The sequence below is a fragment of the Megalobrama amblycephala genome, linkage group LG11 (assembly GCF_018812025.1).
Source record: "Megalobrama amblycephala isolate DHTTF-2021 linkage group LG11, ASM1881202v1, whole genome shotgun sequence".
NCBI lineage: Eukaryota > Metazoa > Chordata > Actinopteri > Cypriniformes > Xenocyprididae > Megalobrama > Megalobrama amblycephala.
Window position 1 is genome coordinate 21,624,039 of NC_063054.1, and position 27,209 is coordinate 21,651,247.

Genomic DNA, 27,209 nt, shown 5'->3' on the forward strand with positions numbered 1-27,209 from the left:
GCGTTTTGAGGATTTTGTCTCATCAGGTTCAGAAGATCAAAGTCTAACCTTGTTTTTGAACATGCACTCATTTGCGTCTTATAATGAATATTTTTGTCTCTCACCTACTAAAGCTTCTTGATTGTTTGTGTGTGTATTGTTAAAAGAAAAAAGCAAATTTAAAGGATTAGTTTGCCTAAAAATGAAAATTCTTTCATCATTTACTCACACTCATGTAACAACAAAAACCTGTTATTAACTAAAACTACTAGTAAAAACCATCTGTAACTGAAAGAAAGCTGAAATCAAATAAAATATAAATATTAGATGAAAAACCTAAACGAAAATGAGAAATGTTGCCTTGGCAAATTACTTAAAGGGTTAGTTCACCCAAAAATGAAAATTCTGTCATTAATTACTCACCCTCATGTCGTTCCACACCCGTAAGACCTTCGTTTATCTTCAGAACACAAATTAAGATATTTTTGATGAAATATGATGGCTTAGTGAGGCCTCCATTGACAGCAAAATAATTAACACTTTCAGATGCCCAGAAAGCTACTAAAGACGTATTTAAAACAGTTCATGTGAGTACAGTGGTTCAACCTTAATGTTATGAAGCGACAAGAATACTTTTTGTGTGCCAAAAAAACAAAATAACGACTTTATTCAACAATATCTAGTGATGGTCGATTTCAAAACACTGCTTCATGAAGCTTTGGAGCTTTACAAATCTTTTGTTTTGAATCAGTGGTTCGGAGCATGTATCAAACTGCCAAAGTCACGTGATTTCAGTAAACGAGACTTTGTTATTGCATAAGTGTTTCGAAATTTCAATGGTTCACCACTGGGGGGCGTGACTTTGGCAGTTTGATACGTGCTCCGAACCACTGATTCGAAACAAAAGATTCGTAAAGCTTTGAAGCTTCAGCAGTGTTTTGAAATCGCCCATCAATAGATATTGTTGAATAAAGTCGTTATTTTGTTTTGTTTTTTTGGTGCGCAAAAATGTATTCACATTGCTTCATAACATTAAGGTTGAACCACTGTAGTCACATGAGCTGTTTTAAATATGTCTTTAGTAGCTGGGGATCTGAAAGTGTTAATTATCTTGCTGTCATCGAATTTTGTTCGAAAGCTGTTTTTCACTAATCTTGCCTTGAAAATCTTGCTTGACAGCTGTGCTCATCATTCACTTTCACAGCTTCTGCTATAAATATTTCATGTTGTCTTGCACAGAAGAAAGTTAGTCATACAGGTTTTGAAGGACATGAGGGTGAGGAAATGATGACAGAATTCACATCTTCTTTGGCCTGTTTTGCATCTGATAACTTTCTCAAAACCCCCCATCCGTCTTTCGTCCATGCTCACGCGTTATTCTGTCCAGGTATGCTGGCGGTGGGCCCTGCGTGATTATGAGCTGGTATGAATATATGATAAGAGGAATGATGACAGCAGGCCTTTGCTGAAATATGAAACTGATGGCGCCGATTCGTCAACATTCGACAGGTCCTTGCAAGCTATGGAACTTTAACACTCACATGCACAAATACAAACCTTTCACAACTTTGTTCACCACATCAGAGCCATATAAATGAGTACATGTTATTTAAGCCTCTGTGTTAATGAGCATGAAAGGAAGCTGCAACTGTATTCAATTTCAGGGGGGGGGGGGGGGGGTTCTTTTCTTTTTTCTGTGTCATCTTTAAGATTAAGCACTACAATGATATTTTTGCCTTTATAGGTGTCAGCAGAAAGAAGAGATAAAAGTCTCAGGTGCTGGGAAAGGAGGAGATTCAGTGGAGGAGAGGAGAGACGGATGATATTTAGACCTGGGTGAATGAGAAGCAATAGTTGGATATTGAAGGTATGAATTCACAGGGAGAATATCTATTATTATATAATATTATAAACAATTTTGAGAGAATAATGTTAAGTTTGGGGTCTATAAGATTTTTCGAAAGATGTCTTTTATGCTCACCAAGGCTGAATTTATTTGATCAAAAGTACATAAAAACAATAATGTTGTGAAATATTGTTACAGTTTAAAATAACTGTTTTCTATTTTTTTATTTCTTAAAATGAAATTTATTCCTGTGATGGCAAAGCTGAATTTTCAGCATTGTCACATGATCCTTCAGAAATTGTTATGCTGATTTTTTTTTTTTTGCTCAAGAAACATTTGTTATTATTATCAATGTTGAAAACAATATTTTTGTAGAAAGCGTGGTTCTTTTTTCAGGATTTTTTGAATAGAAAGTTCAAAAGAACAGCATTTGTTTTAAATAAAAAACTTTTGTTATATTATAAATGTCTTTACTCTCTTATATAAGGGTCAATGACATGACAGGTCATTTCTTAATAGGCCTTAATAATAATAATAAAAAACAAAGATATGACATCCAAAGTATGTAGGTAGTACAACTAGATCTCTTTTATCGAATCCAAAAGGTTTTAATTATATTTTGTTACATATAAAGATATTTTAAAGATTTTGAAGTGTCAAAAGGTCATTCGGTTTAACTGTCCAAAGGCCAATACAACCATTTAATTTGCGATTAAAATATCTTAAAATGTAATAAATGTTTATATTTTTTTATTATGGCATGATTTTATAACATCATATATTAACGTAGTGCAAAATAGTCTTACAATTTTGTGTAGAAGTCGTTGCTTTGTTATGAGAAAGAATGTGCAGAAAAATGAATTTCATTGATGTCATTCGGAGTAACCAATATAAAGGGTCCATTTTGGATCAAGTCATGCGGTCAGTATCATGTGACAGGATGTGATATCATTCAGACACCTGCAAAGGACCACATGGTCGTGAAGCAAAGTAACTAACTCTCTTTTAACTATTTGAAAAATTTATGTTTTCACTTACTCATACGCATGTCCCGAAAAATCAGGTCATTCGGTACAACCGCTATAAAACATGGAAAATGTTGTACTATTTTAAAAACTTGTACTAAATATAAAACATTTCATTGTCCTTTTGCTAGCTAGCTATCAAGCTAACTAGCTAGATATCAGCCTGTTAGCATTGTTTGATAATATCGTCACTCGGTATAACCAAAAGTGACATTCTGTAAAACCAAAATTTTGGTTAAACCGAATGACTTTTTTGGTGACAAATTTTGTCCATCTTGTAAAAAATGACATAAGAAGTGTTAATTAATTATAAAAATCACATAATCTCATTGTTAACACTTAATAAAACTTTCAAATTAATCATATCTCCATTATGGTTTTTTTTACACTTTTAAAAACCTTATTCGTCAATGACCCATATAAACTTAATTTTAGATTCTATACTAAATTCTGTACTAGATTCTGTTCTGAATGGTCTTTCCGTTTTCCTTTCTTTTAGATCCAGTGTTTTACATTATGGCTGTATGACTGGTCTTTTAAACCTACTTTTAGTGATTACATTTTCTTGATTTTCTTTCCTCAAAGTTCAAGCAGACATGTTAATTTTAACAGATTTACAGAAGCTTCCTCTCACGTCTGTGGAAAAGTTCCCACTCTTGTAGCGGTGTGTAGGCTACTTGTAGTGTCTTGTCTATAATGCTAATGCTAGCACCAGTTCTCCACTCACTGTCAACGCTAATAAGCCTGTGTTAACTGTTAGTATGTTGTCTGATAACAAAAGGCCCAGGTGCTGCACAACAGGAAGCGTCAATACACTCATCAGAGGTGAGGAGAGAGCGCAATGTAAAGTTATTTAACGTGTTGTTGAGGACGCGTCCAATCGGGTCTTTCATCTAATTGTCACCTAGTTAGCGTAGTGTGAGGTGGACATGAATGTGTGTGGCCATGTGTATTTGTCAGGTTCAAGAGGATTATGATCTTTATTATCTTTAATATGCATTTTCAGTTTTCACATTTATTTGTATAGCACTTTTCACAATACAAATCGTTTCAAATCAGCTTTACAGAAAAGGCATGTCAACATTACAATTTAGAGTAATCTGTAATCAGAAGTTTCAAAAATGTACATATAAATCACGCAGTTAGCTAACAATCTATTCATTTAAACATTGTATTAATTTAAGGCAGAAACAATGAGCCCATTGAAGTAATGATTACATGTTAACAATGATTATGATGTATAGCAATTTGGAATGGTGCATGTTGACCCAGAGTTTGCATCATCTGAAGTCCTCGCAGGGGTTGGGGTCATCTCTTCACAGGTGTGAAGTCTTCATAAGAGGCTAGATCCAAACTGAAGCTGATGTACACTGTAAAAAAAATCCCAGTAAAATTTACGGTAAAAAAACAGCAGCTGTGGTTGCCAGAACTTTACCGTAAAAAATACAGTAGCAACGTAAAAAAAAAATCTGTTAAATTTACGGTAAAATATCATATTTCATTAACTGATATAATGTTAATTTACCAACCTAATGAAGTACTAATATCTGTTTTGTACCTTTATAATACACTGACAGTCACCAAACACAGTGATGATAAGAGTCACATGATGAATCAAAGTTCATCACAAGCAGCTTTTCCACAAGCTGAGAAGGACAACACTAACATATAGAAGGTGCACACAGTGTCATTCACACACAAACTAAACACCATCATGGTAACATGCATGAAATTTTAAAAATGCAATAAACATTAATTTAACAACATTAGATGTAACATAAAACCCTAATGTACATAACTGATTCGAAAAAAAATGAGAAAAACTAAGAAGAAACAGAGTTATTTCAACGAAAATATATCAAATGTGAAGTGTCACGCAGGGAATTGTGGGAATGTCAATTTACGGTTTATCACTGTAAATTTTACAATGAATTGTTATTTTCACTTCCAAAAACTGTGAATTTAACGGTATTTTACCGTAAAATTACATTAAATGTACCGTTAGATCTATTACAGTTATTCACCATATATAGTACGGAATCTTTCTGTAAACCAATTGACAGTTTTTCACCGCAGCATTTTTACAGTCTTTTACTGTTAAAATCATGGTCATTTTTTAGTCACCTCGGTGCAGGCATCCCGAGATAAAACAGAAAAGCAAATGGAGAATAATTAGCGTAGCTGCTGTTCATAACATGAAGCAAAGATATTGATCTGATATAACTGGAGTACAAGGATATGAGATGCATTATGTGAATGCTTGACAAAAGAGATGCGTCTTTAATCTAGATTTAAACTGGGAGAGCGAGTCTGAGCCCCGAACATTATCAGGAAGTATATTCCAGAGTTTAGGAGCCAAATGTGAAAATGCTCTCCCTCCTTTAGTGGACTTAGATATCCTATACTACTAGAAGCCAATAAGTAATATCTCAGTCTTGTCTGAATTTAAAAGAAGAAAATTACTGGTCATCCAATATTTTATATCTTTTAACACATTCTAACTTTAGAGATTTCATCTGGCCGTGATGAAATATATAACTGAGTATCATCGGCATAGCAGTGGAAACTAATTCAATGTTTTCTTATAATATTACCAAGTGGCAGCATATCTATTGAAAATTGCAGAGGGCCTAACACTGATCCCTGTGGAACTCCATATTTTACTGATGTTATCTTAGATTTTTTTCCCCGTTAAAATAAACAAAATGGTAACGATCTGATAGGTATGATCTAAACCACCTTAATGCCTGTAACTGTATACCAATGTAATATTGTAGTCGATCTAAGAGTATTTTATGATCTATAGTGTCGAACGCAGCACTGAGATCAAGTAACACTAGTATTGAGATACAGCCCTGGTCAGAAGCTAAGTCATTTGTAATTTTAAAAAGCGCAGTTTCTGTGCTATGATGAGGCCTGATATATATGAAATTTTTGCAAGAAGGAGCACTATTGGGCTAATACCACTTTTTCTAGTATTTTAGACATAAATGGAAGATTATACAAATACACACAATATCTCTGTGTATTTGCATAGCATGGGTTTATAACTAAACCAGCAGACACTTGACATGAAGAATCCACATCAGAAGAGGCCAGATGAGCAGGGAGGTGTCGCTCACACAGGGGTAACAACAGAGCTGGTGGGAGGCCGGGTCAGTAGTGGGGTAATACAGCCTCCCCATAGGAGGGCAATCAGTGAGGCAGGGGAGGTCTGAGCAGACTGGTATTAGAGATACACTACAGAATGTGAATTGAATGGTATATGGGAATATGTCAATGTGAATTGAATGGTACATATTTAGAAATATGTAGGTTAAGTGTTTGAATTGTTAAAAAGATTCGGTGTTCTCTTCAGAATGTAGAATGGACTGATTTAGATGGATCATGGGCCTGCCTGTCTCTAATGCTGCTGATGTGTGCACACTCTCCTTCACATTAACACAATTACCTACACTTGATGTGTCTGCTATAATAGATAAATCAAGATGTATGCCACTGTCTGATTCAAGCACCTAATGCATTAAGCAATGTAAAGTCCTCTTTGCTGCAATGGCGGCAGACATATAAAGTGACATATAAAACTTAAATAAAAAGAATTTACATTTAAAATATGATATACGTAAGTTAAAAAGATTGGGATCATTAAGATTTATTTTTTGTGAAGAAATGGATACTTTTAATCAGCACAAACACATTAAATGGATCAAAAGTGACAGTATAATATTTATATAATGTTACAAAAAAAAATTCTATTTCAAATAAATGCTGTTCTTTTGAACATTTTTATTTTAAAAAAAATCCTGAAAATAATGACAGTTTCCATAAAAATATTAATCAGAACAACTGTTTTCAACATTGATAATAATAAGAAATGTTTCTTGAGCAGAAAACCAGCATACTAGAATGATTTCTGAAGGATCATGTGACACTGAAGACTGGAGTAATGATGCTGAAAATTCAGCTTTGCATCACAGAAATACAATACAAATAAAACACTTATTTTAAATTGATTTTTAATGTTTTTAAAAGAAGTTTCGTCTGCTCACCAAGGCTACATTTATTTAATTAAAAATACAGTAAAAAACAGTAATATTGTGAAATATTATTACAATTTAAAATAACTGTGTACTATTTAAATATATTTGACAAAGTAATTTATTCCTGTGATGCAAAGCTGAATTTTCAGCATCGTTACTCCAGTCTTCAGTGTCACATGATCCTTCAGAAATCATTCTAATATGCTGATTTGCTGCTCAATAAACATTTATGATTATTTTCAATGTTGAAAACAGTTGTGTACTTTTTTTTTCAGGATTCCTTGATGAATAGAAAGTTCAAAAGAACAGCATTTATCTGAAATACAAAGCTTCTGTAGCATTATACACTACCGTTCAAAAGTTTGGGGTCAGTAAGAATTTTTATTTTTTTGAAAAGAAATGAAAGAAATGAATACTTTTATTCAGCAAGGATGCATTAAATCAATCAAAAGTGGCAGTAAAGACATTTATAATGTTACAAAAGATTAGATTTCAGATAAACACTGTTCTTTTGAACTTTCTATTCATCAAATAATCCTGAAAAAAAATATTGTACACAAATATTTTGTACAATTGTACACATTAAATGTTTCTTGAGCAGCAGATCAGCATATTATAATGATTTCTGAAGGATCATGTGACACTGAAGACTGGAGTAATGATGCTGAAAATTCAGCTTTGCATCACAGGAATAAATTACTTTGTGAAATATATTCAAATAGAAAACAGTTATTTTAAATTGTAATAATGTTTCACAATATTACTGTTTTTACTGTATTTTTAATTAAATAAATGTAGCCTTGGTGAGCAGACGAAACTTCTTTTAAAAACATTAAAAATCTTAGTGGTTCCAAACTTTTGGACTGTACTGTATTTGTAGCAATAGCTAACAATACAAAATTATTGATTTTATGCAAAAAATTGTTAGGATATTAAGTAAAGATCATAAATATATCAAAAATGTATTTTCGTGAGTGGATATGCATTGCTAAGGACTTCATTTGGACAACTTTAAATCCTTATTAAATTAAAAAAAATTTTTTGCACCCTTAGATTTTCAAAGTAGTTGTATCTTGACCAAATATTGTCCTATACTAACAATAAATGTCATTTTTTTTTAAAACTGACCCTTATGACTGATTTTGTGCTCCAGGGTGACGATTAAAGAAATATGATAGAAACAAATTTGTATTGATCATAAGTTGCAAATGTTGACAGTACAACTTGGTTTCTGCGCATCTTTATTCTTGATAAAGATATACTACCTGTTTAGCCTTTATGTAGCAGCTAAAAATACACAGATATAACCTCAGTTACATGCCTAATGAGTTCCCTTTGCTCTTCATTATGTTGCATTAGCACTAAACATCTGCCTATCTTTGTCGGGAAGTGAAAATAAGCGAGAGAGAGATAAAATTGTCCAGCGAGTTCATTCATTCCAAGTAAAATGACTTAAACGCACATTGGATGATTTACTTTCTAGAAGGATCTGAACGTAGCATATGCTACTATAGCTAACTTTGTTGTCCAGCAGAGGCCTGTCAATAGCACATGCTCACAGGAGCTCAAACCTTTTCATTGTGATCCACGGAGAGGGCTCCTCTCCGTCTGATAGGCTGACCTCTCTGAGGGGGTCCAATCTGTTCACAAAAGATACAATCAAGTTGTGAGTAATAGACCATAAGTACATTAGTGGCATTGATTAATTTTAACATGCTTGTTTAAAGTATCCAAAGCACTTTGAAATGTGAAAGAATTCAGTTTATAGATCTTAAACTGTGTCTGAGAGTTTCCACAAACTCATTTTTTATTCTTTAATATTTTTTTCTATCTATAAGGTGGCCACATTTAGCTATTTCAGCTAACTACATTTATTTAATCTGAAAATATCTATTACAAGTTTTAAATGCTATACTAATTGTTTTTTTACGTCGTACCTCTGCATATCATTACATTCACAATCGGCTTTAAGCTCATCAGAGGTACAGTATGCATAGAGCTGCAGATGCTGTTGTTTTTGTTCTTGATAAGGGATCACTGTCAGAACAAACATTTTGTCATGCTACTGAATTACTTTTCCCACAAAACTTCCTATGCGAATGCTAAGATCCACTGATAACTCTATTCTTCCGCGCCGTTTATCTCACTCACAGGACCGTTAGCATCTCAACAGCTATTGGAAATTCTTTCGCCTGATTCTTTCCCCCCTCTGTTCTGACAAAGGATGAGAGATTGTTTTTTCTCATTGAGATGTAAACACTCAAACATGTTTACTCTATTTGCATTTGTCTGCATGTCAACACTCTGCAGCGGGCTGAGGATTTGAGGAGAGAAAAGTGGGCTGGGTGGGGGTGCTCGTGTTGGTGGCTGAATCACAATGGGCCACAAAACACACACACACACACACACTGAGGAATGTGCCTTAGGCTTGTACAGTATTGTGTCCTGGGAGCTCAGCGGGGCAGTACTGCACTCACATACCTGAACAGAGCTGAAGCGTAAGAAAGATTGGGCTAATAGCACTAACCGTCTTAGCGTCTGCCCCAAAAGTGTGGCACACTTTGTAAGATAGTGTATTAAGATGTTTATTTATTTGTTTTACACCCTTTTGTGTTTGTGAGAAAGCATTTAAAGGGATAGTTCACCCAAAATGGAAAATTTTGTCATCACTAATTCATTCCAAACATGTATGACTTTCTTAAAATGCAACAGAGTATTATGTCATGCAATTACAATAAATGGAGCCTGGAGCTTTCAAGCTTTAAAAAGATGCAGAAGCACCATAAAAGTATCATCAAAGACTGTTTCTCACACAAAGCTAACATATTACTTCAAAAGACCTGGAAATATAGCACATCAACTGTGTAAAAAATAAATAGAGTGTGTAAAGTGTACGTCTTGTTTACACTAACTCTGCCCACCAATATCTGGTTGGGCCACACAAAATTACAAAAAAAACCCAGCTAATAACAGGAGCAGTGGCATGGAGAATAAGGCGGGTGGTGGTAACTATTGTCACGATCGACCCGTGTTTGAAACCACCATTTTTCTGAACTCCCTTTTTCCATCTCATATCTACGGAGCCCCGCACATGACATGCAAGAAAAAAAATTAAATTGTGCGCATGATTTAGCCTACTACTTTTTTCCTGCTTGTCATGTCCGGGGCTCCGTACATATCAGATCAGAATGCCATTTATTTGAAATAAAAATGGAAGTGGAAATAAAGTGCCTACGGGTATTAAAAGGTAGGGTTAGGGGTAGGTGTAGGGAGGGCTTTATTGTCCCAAAAAGATGGCATTCATTTAATGATTTTAAGAAATATAATCACTTACACTCAATATGTTTTTATTACATAATGTACTACAAGTGTACTACTGAAGTGAAGTGAATAACACTGATCATCTCTTCATCATGGCACCTGTTAGTGTGTGGGATATATTAGGCAACAAGTGAACATTTTGTCCTCAAAGTTGATGTGTTAGAAGCAAGAAAAATGGGCAACCATAAGGATTTGAGCGAGTTTGACAAGGGCCAAATTGTGATGGCTAGAAGACCTGATCAGAGCATCTCCAAAACTGAAAATCTTGTGGGGTGTTCCCGGTCTGCAGTGGTCAGTATCTATCAAAAGTGGTCTAAGGAAGGAACAGTGGGGAACCGGTGACAGAGTCATGGGCGGCCAAGGCTCATTGATGCACGTGAGAAGTGAAGGCTGGCCCTTGTGGTCCGATCCAGCAGATGAGCTACTGTAGCTCAAATTGCTCAAGAAGTTAATGCTGGTTCTGATAGAAAGGTGTCAGAATACACAGTGCATCGCAGTCTGTTGCGTATGGGGCTGCATAGCTGCAGACCAGTCAGGGTGTCCATGCTGACCCCCGCCCACTGCTGAAAGCACCAACAGTGGGCATGTTAGCATCAGAACTGGACCATGGAGCAATGGAAGTAGGTGGCCTGGTCTGAATGAGTCACGTATTTTTTTTACATCACGTGGATGGCCGGGTGTGTGTGCGTCGTTTACCTGAGGAACACATGGCACCAGGATGCCATATGGGAAAGAAGGCAAGCCGGCGGAGGCAGTGTGATGCTTTGGCCAATGTTCTGCTGGGAAACCTTGGGTCCTGCCATCCATGTGGATGTTATTTTGACACGTACCACCTACCTAAGCATTGTTGCAGACCACGTACACCCTTTCATGGAAACGGTAATCCCTGGTGGCTGTGGCCTCTTTCAGCAGGATAATGCGCCCTGCCACAAAGCAAAAAATGGTTCAGGAATGGTCCAATGGAACATCTGTGGGATGTGCTGAACAAACAAGTCTGATCCATGGAGGCCCCACCTCGCAACTTACAGGACTTAAAGCATCTTGGTGCCAGATACAACAGCACACCTTCAGGGGTCTAGTGGAGTCCATGCCTCAATGGGTCAGGGCTGTTTTGGCAGCAATAGGGTGGCCAACACAATATTAGGAAGGTGGTCATAATGTTATGCCTGATTGGTGTTAATGACTTCTAACAACTACTTACACTTAGTACAACTAGCATCTAACATACTGTTTACACTTAGTGCAAATAAAATACTGCTATTTGCACTTAGTGTAAATATCATCTATCGCTATTTGAACTTGCATATAGCCGCTCCCTATATAAAATGTTTAAATGTACAGAATTTAACATTATCATTGTTTCGATCTGCTCAGGTCTGAAAATCATATGTCACAGTTTATCATATTGACAGACACGTTTATAAATTTGACTACTTATTTTATATTAAACATTAAAAAGGGCAAGAAATATTTTTTATTCCAGATAATATTTATATTTTATGTTTTTAGAGTACGCATCTTTTTGTATATACATACAAATATATAACATTTTCAGAAGGGGGTCCTTTTGAAGGCAAAAATCTACTTTTATTATTTAAAAAAAAAAAAAAAAAAAAAAAAACATTCTTCCTTTTTTTCCTTTTTGAAAGTTCCAGTCCCTGTTCATTGTATCTGCATGGAAAAGAGCAACCAGCACAGTCTTCAAAATATATTTTGTGTTCTGCAGAAGAAATGAAGCAGGATTTTCAGTTTCTGGTAAACCAATCCTTTATTATCCTAAGATTATCCTGTTTGCTTTCACTATGAGATTTTGCATCAACACATGACAGACTTGTGTATGACACAGATTTCCAAAGAAAAATGAAAAAATGTGCTTCTACACAGGAATTACAAACTTGTCCCTTGAGAAACTCATGATAACTCATTTTTAACTGGTAAATTCTGGAAAGATTTATAATTGCTCATTGGAAATTCCACATTAGTATTACGTCAGAATAAGCAAGAAGTAATCAAACACACTTGCCAGTAATTTCCAACTACTCTTGTTTACAAACTTGTTTGCCTTTTCTTGATGACCTCTTGAACAGTATATACATACACAAGCAGAAACTTCATCTTTCTTTTTATAGTCATGCTGTTCCCTTTATTGCTGTTAAGACAGCCATTCAAAAATGAGCTCTCAGCCCTGGGAGATCAACAGATGAGCTGTTTGTAATGATTAGCTCCTCAATCAGACACATTCACAAAGACAAAAGAGCAGATGCTGCAAGCATTTCTCAATGCTGCTTGACTGAGATGCCTGCAAAGGATAATATTTCGATAAATGTCCATAAAGTACAATACAGTTCAAAAGTTTGGGGCCTGTATGATTTTTTTTTTTATGTTTTTGAAAAAAGTCTCTTTTGATCACCAAGACTGCATATAAACAGCTGTGCAATATTAATACAATTTAAAATAATTGTTCTCTATTTCAATATATTTTAAAATCAGGAAACATGTCTTCTTATTATTAATTTGAGCAATTTAATACATCCTACGGAAGAGGATTAGGGCCAAGCAATAATAAAAAAATAAAACCATCTCGAGATTAAAGTTGTTAAATTTCGAGAAAAAAGTTGAAATAAAATGTTGAGAAAAAACTCATTAAATGATGAGAAAAAAAGTCATTAAATTTCAAGAAAAAAGGCGAGATAAAATGTTCTCGTAATTTAACGACTTTTTTCTCGTAATTTAATGACTTTATTCTCAACATTTTATCTCGACTTTTTTCTCGAACTTTAACGACTTTTTTTCTCATAATTTAATGAATTTGTTCTCGTAATATAACGTCTTTTTTCTCGGAATTTAACGAGTTTATTCTCAACATTTTATCTAGACTTTTTTCTTGAAATTTAACAAGTTTTTTCTCGTAATTTAACGAGTTTATTCTCAACATTTTATCTTGACTTTTTTCTTGAAATTTAACAAGTTTTTTCTCGTAATTTAAAGACTTTATTCTCAACATTTTATCTCGACTTTTTTCTCGAAATGTAAAGATTTTTTTCTCATAATTTAACGAGTTTATTCTCAACATTTTATCTCGACTTTTTTCTTGAAATTTAACGAGTTTTTTCTCGTAATTTAACGAGTTTATTCTCAACATTTTATTTCGAGTTTTTTCTAAAAATTTAACAACTTTAATCTCGAGATGGTTTTATTTTTTTATTATTGCTTGGCCCTAATCCTCTTCTGTAATATCCTCCTTGCTTAATAAAGTATTCATTTCTTTTTTTAAAAATCTTACTGACCACAAACTTTTTTAACGGTATGTTGTTAATGTTACATTAAAACATAAAGCATAGAGTAAATTTCTGTTTCTGTTTTAACCACAAATTTATATATATATATATATATATAAAACTCATGAATTATGTTCAATGCCTTCTATATGAGAAACTAAAAGAAATTTAAGATTTTTTTTTTTGTTATTTTTCCCCTCCTGTGAGCCTCCACCCCAATCAGGCTGACTCGTGAACAAATCGTTCAGACTTGTTTTGTGAATCAGATACATTGAAAATACATGACTAACTCATTATGAAATTTCTGTTTGTCACACAAATCAAATAAAACAAAATAAGAGTAAATAAATGATTGCAGATTTTTCCCTTTAAGGCATTTTGTGCTCAAAAATCATGATATGGATCAAGCAGTTTCACCCTAAGAGCTCTGTTTTGATAATTCATGATAGTGTTGGTCAAAGGTTATCTGTATGACACACATTAAGATATGATCAGAGACAGCATGTTGTGCCAATGGGCTTAACATTCACACATGATCTTATAGACACATACTTTCTACATATTTTGTTTTGATATTTCTTCCAGTTTTTGTTTTTCTCTGTTTGCTTCTCTTTGTAAATGGGAATCAAGATGCTACACATCTTGAGACACTCACACATGAAACAGCCTGCTTGGTTTCTGAGACTCATATTTGAGTGATAGTCTGTGTCAGACACCCTTGTCATTTGCTTCAGCCCTCAGGAGTTGATCGTCTAGCCAGTTTTTACTGCTCCGGCTGCCAGGAGACAGAGACTGAGAGAGATGGGACGGAGCAAGAAGATTTAATTGTGGAGGTTGGTGGGTTACAAATGAGTAAGAGTGAATAAACAAGAGAGATAAACAAGAGTGAATGAGTGTGATGAGGAAAGGGGGATTTAAAGGGTAAGTTGACCCAAAAATGAAAATTCTGTCATTAATTACTCACCCTTATGTCATTCCAAACCTGTAAGACTTTTGTTCATCTTCAAAACACAAATGAAGATCGTTTTGATGAAATCTGAGAGCTTTCTGTCCCTTCATTGACAGCCTACGCAACTAACACTTTGATGCTTCAAAAAGTTCATGAAGAGATCGTAAAACTAATCCATATGTATTGAGCGGTTTAGTTCAAATTTTCTGAAGAGACACGATCATAAGCCTAGTAAATCTGTTCGTCATAAAAAACGATTGAGTCTCTTTTGGACTAAACTGCTCAATTCATATGGATTAGCTTTACAATCTCTTTATAAACTTTTTGAAGCATCAAAGTGTCAGTTGCGTATGCTGTCAATGGAGGGACAGAAAGCTCTGATTTCATCAAAAATATCCTCATTTGTGTTCCGAAGATGAATGAAGGTCTTACGGGTTTGGAACGACACAAGGGTGAGTAATTAATGACAGAATTTTCATTTTTGGGTGAACTAACCCTTTAAGGATGGAATGATGTTGAAGAGAGAGGAATAAAAGTGAGTGCTAATATAAAGGCAGCATGAAAAATATACTAATATAAATATCTACTAAAATATACTAAATAACTAATATTTATAAAATGGTTAGTTCCTGTCCTTGATTCTGATTGGTCAATAGCTGTGTTTTATTCACGATAAAACACGCCATGACCGCTTCACCCAACATTTCTGTGTATCACTACAAAACACCCTTAGCAACCAGTCTTAAAGGTGCCCTAGAACTTTTTTTAAAAAGATGTAATATAAGTCTAAGGTGTCCCCTGAATGTGTCTGTGAAGTTTCAGCTCAAAATACCCCATAGATTTTTTTAATTCATTTTTTTAACTGCCTATTTTGGGGCATCATTATAAATGAGCCGATTCAGGGCTACTGGCCCTTTGATTCTCGTGCTCCACGCCCACGGAGCTCGCGCTTGCCTTGAACAGTGCATAAACAAAGTTCACACAGCTAATATAACCATCAAATGGATCTTTACAAAGTGTTCGTCATGCATGCGTCGGATTATGTGAGTATTTTATACTGTTATATTGTTTACATTTGATTCTGAATGAGTTTGAGGCTGTGCTCCGTGGCTAACGGCTAATGCTACACTGTTGGAGAGATTTATAAAGAATGAAGTTGTGTTTATGCATTATACAGACTGCAAGTGTTTAATAATGAAAATAGCGACGGCTCTTGTCTCCGTGAATACAGTAAGAAACGATGGTAACTTTAACCACATTTAACAGTACATTAGCAACATGCTAACGAAACATTTAGAAAGACAATTTACAAATATCACTAAAAATATCATGTTATCATGGATCATGTCAGTTATTATTGCTCCATCTGCCATTTTTCGCTATTGTTCTTGCTTGCTTACCTAGTCTGTTGATTCACTTGTGCAGATCCAGACATTACTGGCTGCCCTTGTCTAATGCCTTTCATAATGTTGGGAACATGGGCTGGCATATGCAAATATTGGGGGCGTACACCCCGACTGTTACGTAACAGTCGGTGTTATGTTGAGATTCGCCTGTTCTTCGGAGGTCTTTTAAACAAATGAGATTTACATAAGAAGGAGGAAACAATGGAGTTTGAGACTCACTGTATGTCATTTCCATGTACTGAACTCTTGTTATTTAACTATGCCAAGATAAATTCAATTTTTCATTCGAGGGCACCTTTAAACTATATGTTCATTGATATCAGTTGATATTGTTCATTGAAGCGTACAGTATTATGTAGAAGAGTATTGTGAGAAAGAGATTACCTTGACTTGTATCGTGAATAAGTCAAGGCTGAAGGGGTTGCAAGCACAGCACAGCCTCTCATACCTTATTGCTTAGATAATATAATTATATAACTAACCAATATAAAATACACTAATATAAATATAATTTCACTGTTTGTCTGTGTGCCCTGTGTCACTCTGATTGTTTTGTGTGTGAGGTAAACACTGAAGTGTCATTACTCAGAAGTTGTATGTGGGTATACTGACGTCAAACCAACCTGGTCCCGTGAGAAAACGTATCTGTTTTACAAGTTGGAGATTTCAAATGAATTTGAAATGAGATCTTACAAATTTGCCACCAATTTGCCAAAACATAAAATAGTTGCGAATTGAAAAAAAGCGTTGTTTTGTCATCAAGTTTTCTTGACTTGCATCATGGTATTTTTTTACTACTTTTACTTATTTTTACTAGTCTACTTGTCAGTGAGTCCATGTTTATATGTTATGTAAATGTAGTATGTCAAGTAGGTCAATAATTCCCTTTTTAAACTTAATTATAATTTCTATTTGTCTATTTTTGTTCTTATTGCACAAAACCAATGATTTACCATCTTATTTGGTAAATTTGATAAAATGACAATCAACTATTTGCTTGCTTTTTAATAATCTAAATCTAAATTGTTTCCAGGATAATGGAAGTGAATATTTAACTCCATACAATGGCTGACTAAAACTAAATCACAAGCAAAATAGTTTTTCTTTACTCTAATAGTGATGGTAGTTATGACTATTTGATAAATAACCCTAACCATGCTTTTTGAATGTCTACATTCACAAAAAAAATGACTATTACGATAATCGAAAGATGCAATCCCAGCACATCAACCTGTGACACAGCTAACAGACTAAGTGCAACTAATCACATGTTATTCTTGTGTGTTATGTCTGTGTATTGAGTGTTTTTCCAATGCCTCCTTATGACTGGCTTTGATTTGTGTGTTTGTGTGGTTGTGTGTTGGAGTACATGAGCATAATACTCATTACGGTCTGCTGTGTGCATGAGAGAGTGTCTAGAGGAAGACCATTTATCAGAGACATAAAAGAGAACGCAGAGACGCCGCAGAGACTCAGGAGTCCTCCTCTCACTGCCAGACACGAATCAGCCTCGGCACAGTATGTTAAAACCACATAAAAAAAAGAAATGTTTGCTAAAATGTCTGCTGGTGACCATGCATATGTATGATTCATTTGTCGCAAATGGACTTCCACAGGCTTTCCGAGGATTGACATCCTCCGATGTGTCCTTTTTGTTAAACAGACCTACGGCTACATAAGCATCTAATGGCACATTTAGTGTCGGAGGGTTTCCATTAGTCAGTCTGTCTTCTTCATTTTGCTTAATTGCAGTGCACATCCCAGCTGCTCCCTGCGGGTCTTTGTGTTTTCTCCTCAGATACTGAGGCAAATTAAACCCCACCGAGCATGTTTTTCCAAATCTCTCTCTGCTCAGGTCATTTGCACTTGTCGAGCCCTCTATGATGAATTGTGTCTAATTCTTTGTCTTTACAAGTGCAGTTTCCATGTGGGTGGCGAGGACTGCAGGCAGACACAGTGGGATGTGGTGACACACCTCAGAGAAGACTTTACTTTAAATAAAGGAACATAAGGTAAGAAAAGTGGCATTGGGGCGAATGTGGAACAGAAAAAGTTTCCCTCGTTATGCCAGCAAAAGAAAAGGAGGAGCCGTGCAGTGGGTGGTAGGTCCAGAAATGCAGGTGGTCTGACCAACTAAGTCATGCTGGGAAACACCAGTGTCTGCAATTTACAGCACTGATGATGAGACAAAATTAACCTTCAGTTGAGTCTCTCTCTGATATAATGAGCTTGAACTTTGGAGGACGGGGTGACAATGATTCTTGATCTTTTTTTACAGCATGCACCTGCGCATGTGTGTATATGTGTGTGTGTATCTACTTTGGGAGGACTTTTCAGACTGAAGAGTCAAAAATTATGAAATGCTCATTAGAAGGATGCAGTGAAATACTAGAAATTGCAGTTAAGGCATGACCATTGTACAGTGAAATGCTTACTGGGTCAGCAGGGTCAGACAAAAACAGGTGGAGAAGAAAAGATATGTTATATGCAAAATAATTAAGAATTAAGGGGAAGAGTTAAGTGTGAAACCATCAGGAACCCTTTAGTGTCTAGCGCCACCATTTTCCACAGCTGCAACCTACCTGGAGTCTCCAGAAGTGCAAGGTGTCAGGATCTCAGAGACTTAGGTTAGGTAAAGAATCCTAAAAAATGACCCGCTCTTAATAAGAATCACAAGCTGAAGTGTTATAAAATACATGAAGACTGGGTTTTTATAGGCTTTATAGACAGACAGATTGAGAGTGACTCCTGAAGGACCAGCACCACATCATCTTGTACCACTGTTTGAAGAATCTATCTTCCAGAATCTGGCCTTAAGTTTTGGAAGATTATTTTTAGGTCATATCTGCAAGACGGACTTCAGGGTAGGAGATGGACTAAAAATGAACTCCCAGACTCTACCAGACTCTGGAATATAAATTCTTCAATCAGTGGTGTGTATATATATATATATATTTATATATATATATATATATACAGTTGCAAGAAAAAGTATGTGAACCACTTGCAGAATCTGTGAAAATGTTAATAATTTTAACAAAATAAGGGAGATAATACAAAATGCATGTTATTTTTTATTTAGTACTGTCCTGAGTAGGATATTTTACATAAAAGATGTTTACATATAATCCACAAGAATTTATCATATAACCCCATTCATAAGTATGTGAACCTTTGATTCTTAATATTGTGTGTGGTTACCTGGATGATCTACAACTACGGAGAATTTTTCTGAAGAACAGAGCTCAGTTTAACTGCTCAGAATAAACAAGGGACTCATGAACAACCATCACAAAGGTAATGACACACAGTATTAAGAATCAGTGGTTCCCAAACTTTTGAACTGGGTCATTTTAATAAATTCAGCTATTTTTTGTCTTATGGATTATATGTAAAAAAAATTTTATGATCTCTCATTTTGTTAAAATTTTGCACATTTTCACAGATTCTGCAAGTGGTTCACATACTTATTCTTGCAACTGTATGTATATATATATATATATATATATATATATATATATATATATATATATATATATATATATATATATATATATATATATCAATATTGCCTGAGAACTGACTTTTAGCCAATCAGATTAATGCAATCAAGTTGTTTTGTGAAAAATTACTTTTTTCAAGAAACTTTTTATTTTGAAAGGGATTGTTTCCTCACGCACATAATACTCATCATTGTAGGATTTTATAATAGACTGAAGTCAAATAACCCATCATCTCTCACTGCAGTTCTTCAGAAACAACATCCGAACAACAGCTCAGCATGAACCTAACAACCAAACTATCCATTGCTACCCATTAATTGATCTGTACACAATACTAAAACTGAATCTTTGAAGTGCTTTATTTGAATAGATAAAATCCTTCATTTGAACTCTTAAGTCATCTATTGTACAAAGCCCAGCCGGCGCTCTCAGAAGCATGTGTGCCAGTGGAGGAGACTCACCAGATGTTAGGGATGACTCAAGACCTAGTTTATGTAAGCATTCAGACCAGACAATATCGTTTACTGTACGTCTAAGACCGCTGCACTCACACATAACGGCTTCTACACATGTGGACTAAACAGACAAAAACGTATTTTCTCACACACAGTATTCATACAGAGACTTATGCAGACAGAAGTGCCATTACAATACAAACAATCAGAGCACAAGCTGTCTGTATTGTATTGTCAGTATTTGAATGTTTTATACTTTTTTGTAGTGCTGAATCAAATTAATGTGTAAAAAATTTACTTGATTCTTCTCAGAGTAATCCGCTTTTTGTACAATAAGCAGTTTTGGTACTACTCTGAGTCACCGTTTGATGTCAAATGAAGCAAAATCATCACACACATTTTCATATCCAGAATACAGAAATTAAGCATGCATACATTTTTTTATTATTCAATGGAATATAACCAACTCACAAACCCTCTTCTTCTTTTCAGCATGAGGGTGGCACTGACGTCGATGAGATGCCTGAGATGTGTGTGTGAGTCTGTCTGGATTGCCAAGGTCACTCTCTGAATGGGGGTTTGCACGTGTGTGTTACCGGAAGTACGCTGTGCGTAGGTGAATAACAGAGTCATGTAAGCCTGTGGTGCATGTGAAACTCTTACAAACACACCTCCATGCACCAGGACTCTGGAGTGACATCAGTTGACTTAAGCTCAGCCTCATCGTTATCATCATAACCATTATTGCACAGTGTTTCATGGGAGTCATTTTAGAGGGTTTTTATGAGGTCAGTGTTCAATTGAAAATGCAATTGTGGTTACGTATAAATAATTTCATCATTTATGACCTTGTTGGCCACCAGGATATTGTTTTGCCAATTTATATATAAATAATCTTCATTAAAATAATAATGACTGCTGGTCTACATAGTCAAAGACTGAGGCGATTTTTATGCCCCTCTGGATTCTTCCTAAAGCACATTAATTAACTGCAGGCACCTCTTCAAAATACAAGCTAACTTGTTTTTCCCCTGATCAAGGGATCCAGTTTTGGCTCAATCATTCTAGTGAATCGGTTCATCCTAGAAGCTTAGGAATGTTCTGATTCATTCTAATCAATTGGTTCACATTAAACTCTCATATTTAGTGTAGAAGTTGTGGACCCACTTTATATTAAGTGGCCTTACTATTTACTTACATTTAAATTAATCATTTGATACAATGCACTGATTGTGTACATACATGTTTTTACATTGTACTTATATTTTAAAAACATCTGCATGTAATTACATCTGTAATTAATTTCTGTAATTACATTTATAATTACACTATTGACCCATCCCTTAACCCTTACCCCTACCCTTAAACCTACCCATACCACCAAAGCTTTCCCTAACCTTACCCAAATCCCACCTCAATAGCAGCAAAAGTGTTTTGCAATTCAATATGAACCCAATAAGTACATTGTACTTATTTTTTGATGTAAGTACATAGTAGTTAAGGCCACTTAATATAAAGTGGGACCGAAGTTCTCATTCATTCTAATGAATCTGTTCATATTAACTCTTTCCCCGCAATTGACGGAATTTTCCGCCAATTATGACAAAACGCTTCCGCGCCCTTGATGGATTTTTCCGGCAATTAATGTTTTCAATGTTATACGGTAGGGGGTGCTATTACCCATCTTCTGAAAGATTACAAAATCTCTGAATCAAAACACAGGCTAAGAAAAAAGCAGAAACGAATGATAGAAGCATTCCTTTTGTACAAAATAACGCAATCATCAAAAATTAAACAGTATTAATCATAACTTACTGAATGAAATGTCAAACCATGAATAGGTACAGGACTGTGAAGCTTTAAGGGTGTTGATGGACTCGATCTACTCCATCTATGTTTTGATCATTGTTCTGAATCTGATCCGATGTAGTCTTTGACAAAAAAAAATATTTTGTCAGTTTTTTATAGCTTTTTTTTATGAAACTTAGCCACAATCAAGTGTTCATTAAAACAGAATGCAAGAAGTTAGATTTTAGATTTTTTTTTTTTTTTTTTAAATGATCAGAAATGCTGGTGCTGACTCGCAACTTTAGAAAAAAACATGGTGGGGAAAGAGTTAAACTCTATTTTTGGAACATTCTTATTCATTCTATAGTGAATTGGCTCATATTAAAGTCTCTGATTTGTAGAGTAGGAATGTTCCAGTTAATTGCAAAAAGAGATGCTGGCTTTTGAACTGAATGCTGATGACACGCTTGAAGGTCACGCCAGAGGACACGCCGTCTGTGATTTCCAACAAGAATGTCAAATTCGGACTCGTCTGACCATAGAACACTTTTCCACTTTGAAACAGTCTATTTTAAATGAGCCTTGGCCCACAGGACATGACGGAGCTTCTGGACCATGTTCACATATGGCTCCTTTTTGCATGATAGAGCTTTCATTGGCATCTGCAGATGGCACGGCGGACAGTGTTTACCAACAGTGGTTTCTAGACGTATTCCTGGGCCCATTTAGTAATGTCATTGACACAATCATGCCGATGAGTGAAGCAGTGTCGTCTGAGGGCCCGAAGACCATGGGCATCCAATAAAAGTCTTTGGCCTTGTCCCTTACACACAGAAATTTCTCCAGTTTCTCTGAATCTTTTGATGATGTTATGCACTGTAGATGATGAGATTTGCAAAGCCTTTGCAATTTGACGTTGAGGAACATTGTTTTTAAGGTATTCTACAATCTAGTGAATTGGCTCATATTAAACTCTCATTTGTAGAGTAGGAATGTTCCAATTAATTCTAGTGAATCAGTTCATATTTAACTCTCTCATATTGGAACATTCCGATTCATTCTTGTGAATCGGTTCATATTAAATTCTGTCATGTGTAGGGATGTTTGATTCATTTTAACAAAACTTTTTAAATTGTGCATTTTCTTTATTATAATTGTATATTTATGTAGACATTGCTATTTTTCAAAAATAAATAGAATTAACTAAGTATGAACAACTTTTTCAAAAGGTTAGCTTTACTTACAGTAATAGAGATATTTTAAATTAATTTGACAAACAGGCTTTTTCAACACTTCACTAGTACAGAATCAAATAATGATTAAGAGAAAGGAGAGAGCAGCAAGGAAAAGGAAGGTAATAAAGGGCAAGACAAAAGCTGATCAGAGCCTTGGCAACCGTGCTGTGTAACTGAGTAACTGAATTAGATGTCTCTGTTAAAACATGGTGTACCCCTTAAACCACATCAAGGCAGGAAATGAGCCGTGGTTGTACATCACTGAGATGCTCAAGACACTGCTGTGCATGTAATTTTCTAAACCATCAAAATGTGTCTGTTTTATCATTTAATATGTGCATGGACCACATGATCTACCTGTACCTTCCTGACACTCATAACTGAAACATCAGAGGAAGAGAACACACTGCAGAGAGAAAAGGAAATCATTGATCAGAATTTAGCCTCACAAGTACGGCAGCCTTTGCAGTGAATGAGAAACCGACAGAAAGTGGAACAAAAAGACAGACTGATGAGCCTCTTGACCTTATGTGCATTTAATAACGTTTGAATTATTAAAAATCAACAAATGATAGTATAATCAGCTAGTGTGCTTGCAGGAAGTGGGGCAGCCAGAGATGAGAAGAGAGAGAGAACAAGAGCAGATGATTTAGAGAGAAATGAGGCCAAAGTCATACTTAGTAAGTGGGTTATGAAAAGCACATGTATTAGGTGCTATCAAGACAGTGAAGAACTGATGAAAGAAAGGAGAGACATTTAAATGAAGCACAGGACCAGCTTGACCATCTAAACAGTCTGAGATGGATTTCCAGCAAGAAATGAATGTGACAGTGTATTTCAATATAAATACTGTAATGTAGACACTTACGGTTCTTTCATTGTTCATGTGTTTGACAAGTAAAAGTAGGTTGTGAGTCTGTTTTTGTGAGCATGATGAGTCACTGAATTGAAGTTGTGAGAGCTTGTTATTGTTGTCAAGCTTGTTATTGATAAGGTGTTCCCTGCTGAAAAGACAAGCTCATGAATTTCCATACTGGTCCAGGCTGGTTAGAGCTGGTGAACCTAAACAGTCTTTCTGATCATTAGCAACAAGTGACTGCTTGTCAACCATGATGATGAAGCTACAGTTGTGGTGAAAACATACTTCCTACATTGACAAAGTAAGTACAGTTTACCTACAACATTTCTAAGTAAATGTTACTTCTTAAAGGATTAGTTCACTTTCAAATGAAAATTACCCCAAGCTTTACTGATATGACTTTCTTCTTTTTGACAAACACAGTCATAGAAATATTAATAAATATCCTGATGCATCTGAGATTTATAATGGGAGTATGCATTACCAAACGAGTATGAGCTGAAGATAGTGTCTTCATCCTCATCCATCCATCATAAACATACTCCAAATGGCATATTTTACTTCATAACTTGTTAAATATGGATATTTTTTTTACACAAACGCATCCCTTCGCTTCAGATGGCCTTTATTAACCCACCGGAGCCGTGTGGAATATGTGGAATGACAAGAGGGTGAGTAAATGATGAGAGATTTTTATTTTTGGGGTGAACTATCCCTTGTAAGCTGCTTGGTTCTCCAGCCACCAACATCCAGTACACATCATATGCTGGTAACCTGGTAAGGGTTTTGAACAATATCCAATGTATCTCACATGCACATTTTTTATATAACCTTAATCAATAGAGGACTGTCTCTCTATCTTTATGTTTCTAGGTCACCGAAACAGAAAATCAAAATGCATCATGCACGCTTACATACAGACCTATAGAATTATATTGGTCTTCATCCATTCAGGCGAAGCACTGTAAAGCGTGTAACAGCTTTATTTTTAACACTTAAATTGCTGTGGCATAAACTCAGATCCGGCCTTTGCTACTTCATCTATCAGCACCTGCACACACATACAGTGACACTCTCAGTGTGAAATGTTCAGGGTGAACCCCAGTGCCCCTGCACACAATGAACTCTTTGTAATACTGTTGCTATGGCAGCCAACTCTGACTCTCAGGTGACTAAATCTTAATATGTCACATTTCAGGTGCACCATGGGAATCATGCACTCCTCTCTATCCTTAATCCTATTTTCGCTCACTTTTATTGGATATAATTCACCCAAGCACTTAAAACAACATGAATGCCATTTGCAACACATTTTTTCTACTGCAATGTGACATTTCCTGGGGGTAATGGGATATTCAGTGACAAAAATGCATATCTAGTTTTACATGTAACACATTTGTTTTATAACTAACATTGTACAGGTTACTGTTTCCACCAACAGGCACATTCATGAATAGATAATGCTGCTAAATGTTTCCTAAATCACACCTAAACTAGGACACTCTCTCCTTTACTTTCTCTGCCATTAGTCTGATGGTTGAGGGGTGTCACCGCGGTCATGAATTCATGCATACACAAATACGCAGTGTGTTTATAATAAGACTCAGCAGGGCACGTTCAGATGGATTGCAGATGGGTCTTAGGAACACTTTGTCTTCTGGTTGAAATACACACGCAACTCCGTCACCCTTCCTCTCTTTCTCACACTTTTCATGCCTCCCTTTGCAACTTTTTTGATTTGTTATTGCATTCTTTACCTACTTTGCCTCTGCTACATTTTATGTATTTGCTTCAATAAACACATTTAATGTACTAGTTGTTGTTGTTTTTTTTTGTTTTTTGGTATTCACTTGTTCGTAAAAAATAAAACCTCTTAAGCCAGTCTAAAACAAAATAAAATGATTTAAAATGTGACTAATTAAATGAAAGTAATTAACATGCCTAATAGTTCATAATGTACCTTGTCCTGATTTCATCATGTGAATAGATGGAACATTTCTAACACAGCTCAACCTGTTTTGTGGAAAAATTTCATTTCATATTTCCCATAAAGTTTACATTTGGGGTCCAAATTTAATACTAATCCTTTTTAAATTGATATACACTTACACAATAAATGATCTCCATTGACCTTAGCAAACTAATCATCTCTGTTCTCAGACTAAACAAAGGCTGTAAGTGACTTTAATTTCATCAGAAGCCCCAATGAGAGCCAATTAGCCTGATTAATGTGGTTCTAGTATGCTATTCAGGCTATTCAGTCATAAACAGATATTGTACACATACAGTGGACAAGAGGATCAAATTCATGACTCGTAAAGGACTGGTTACCTTAGACGCAGGATCAATGGGCACAAAGCCTGTCCAGTTTTGTCTTTTGTTTTTGGATATCACAGCTATGAATAGTTTATTGTAAATTTTACATTTTATTGATTTAGCTAGTTTTCCTTTAAAACGACTAATGAATTATCCCCCGGGTCCACAAAAAAGGCTTAAGCTAGTCTTAGACTAAAATGCATATTTGAACTGTTTCAACTGAAATAAGCTTGCCCTGAAGTATCTCCAAATATGTCTTGCTCACTGGCATCCTGAATCTATACACTAGGCTACAGCAAAAACTATGAACAAAAGAAATCAGAAACTGAGGTTTTAATGTAAATAGAGGATGTGTGATTATAAGAATATTGGTAATCCACAGCGCTGAAGTGCTCAATGTCCCTGGCCGGACACAAATTTCTCATGACGAAATGCGGTTTTCCCTTTATTCTGCTCCTTTGAACAATCAGTGTCTGTTAGAAGGTACAGAACATAAAATCAAAACCACATGTTCAACATACACAAAGTCTGTCAGCATTTCTCATGATTGACAATGCTTACTAATGTCCTGCATTTTGGACTTTCATTTTGGCAACAGTTCGTACAATCTAGGCCAGACATTTGAAAGGAAATCAGTCTCAACATTTGGCTCTTTTATTACATAAAGGTTCTAACCTTACAATTAATTTGTTTTTGTGCTTTTAATGTTTTATTTCACCTTTTAAGTGACTTGGTGGTACGCTGGTAGGCCTAACTGTAAGTTGCACTGCGTCTCAGTTCAAAATAACATACTGCTCATACTATTTCTTCCATATAAAGATATGCCAGAAGTACATCACACATACACTGCACTTTTCACTATACACCAGTGTTTCTAAACCTTTGTTACTCAAATGTTATTGTCCAACACAATTTTTGATGGTCCACCGTTACATTGGTTAAGATACTTCCTTAATAGATCATTTTTGTAGACAAAGCTACTTATAGGCCTTTTTCTATTTTATTGTGTTGATATTTATTTAACCTATTAATATTTAATTAACCTAAGTTTCAAGAACTGTATGTGTAACGGAGGCCAGCTAGAAAGAGCTGTGTGGGTAAACCTCACTCCCCTGACCTCAAGAGGCGCACTAGCACCAGACGTTAGAAGCTGCAGTCTTTAGCATCTTTATTAGTGCTCCCACCTTCCATGCAGGAAATGCTAATCCT

General features: G+C 35.4%; 1 long non-coding RNA gene across 1 annotated transcript; it reads left to right on the forward strand.

Moving 5' to 3' along the window:
- The first annotated feature begins 1,177 nt into the window (after positions 1-1,177).
- On the forward strand, positions 1,178-14,394 carry LOC125278749. The gene is made up of 3 exons (XR_007187258.1): positions 1,178-1,488; positions 1,724-1,846; positions 14,224-14,394. It is a non-coding gene; the product is annotated as an uncharacterized LOC125278749 (long non-coding RNA).
- The last annotated feature ends 12,815 nt before the right edge of the window (positions 14,395-27,209 follow it).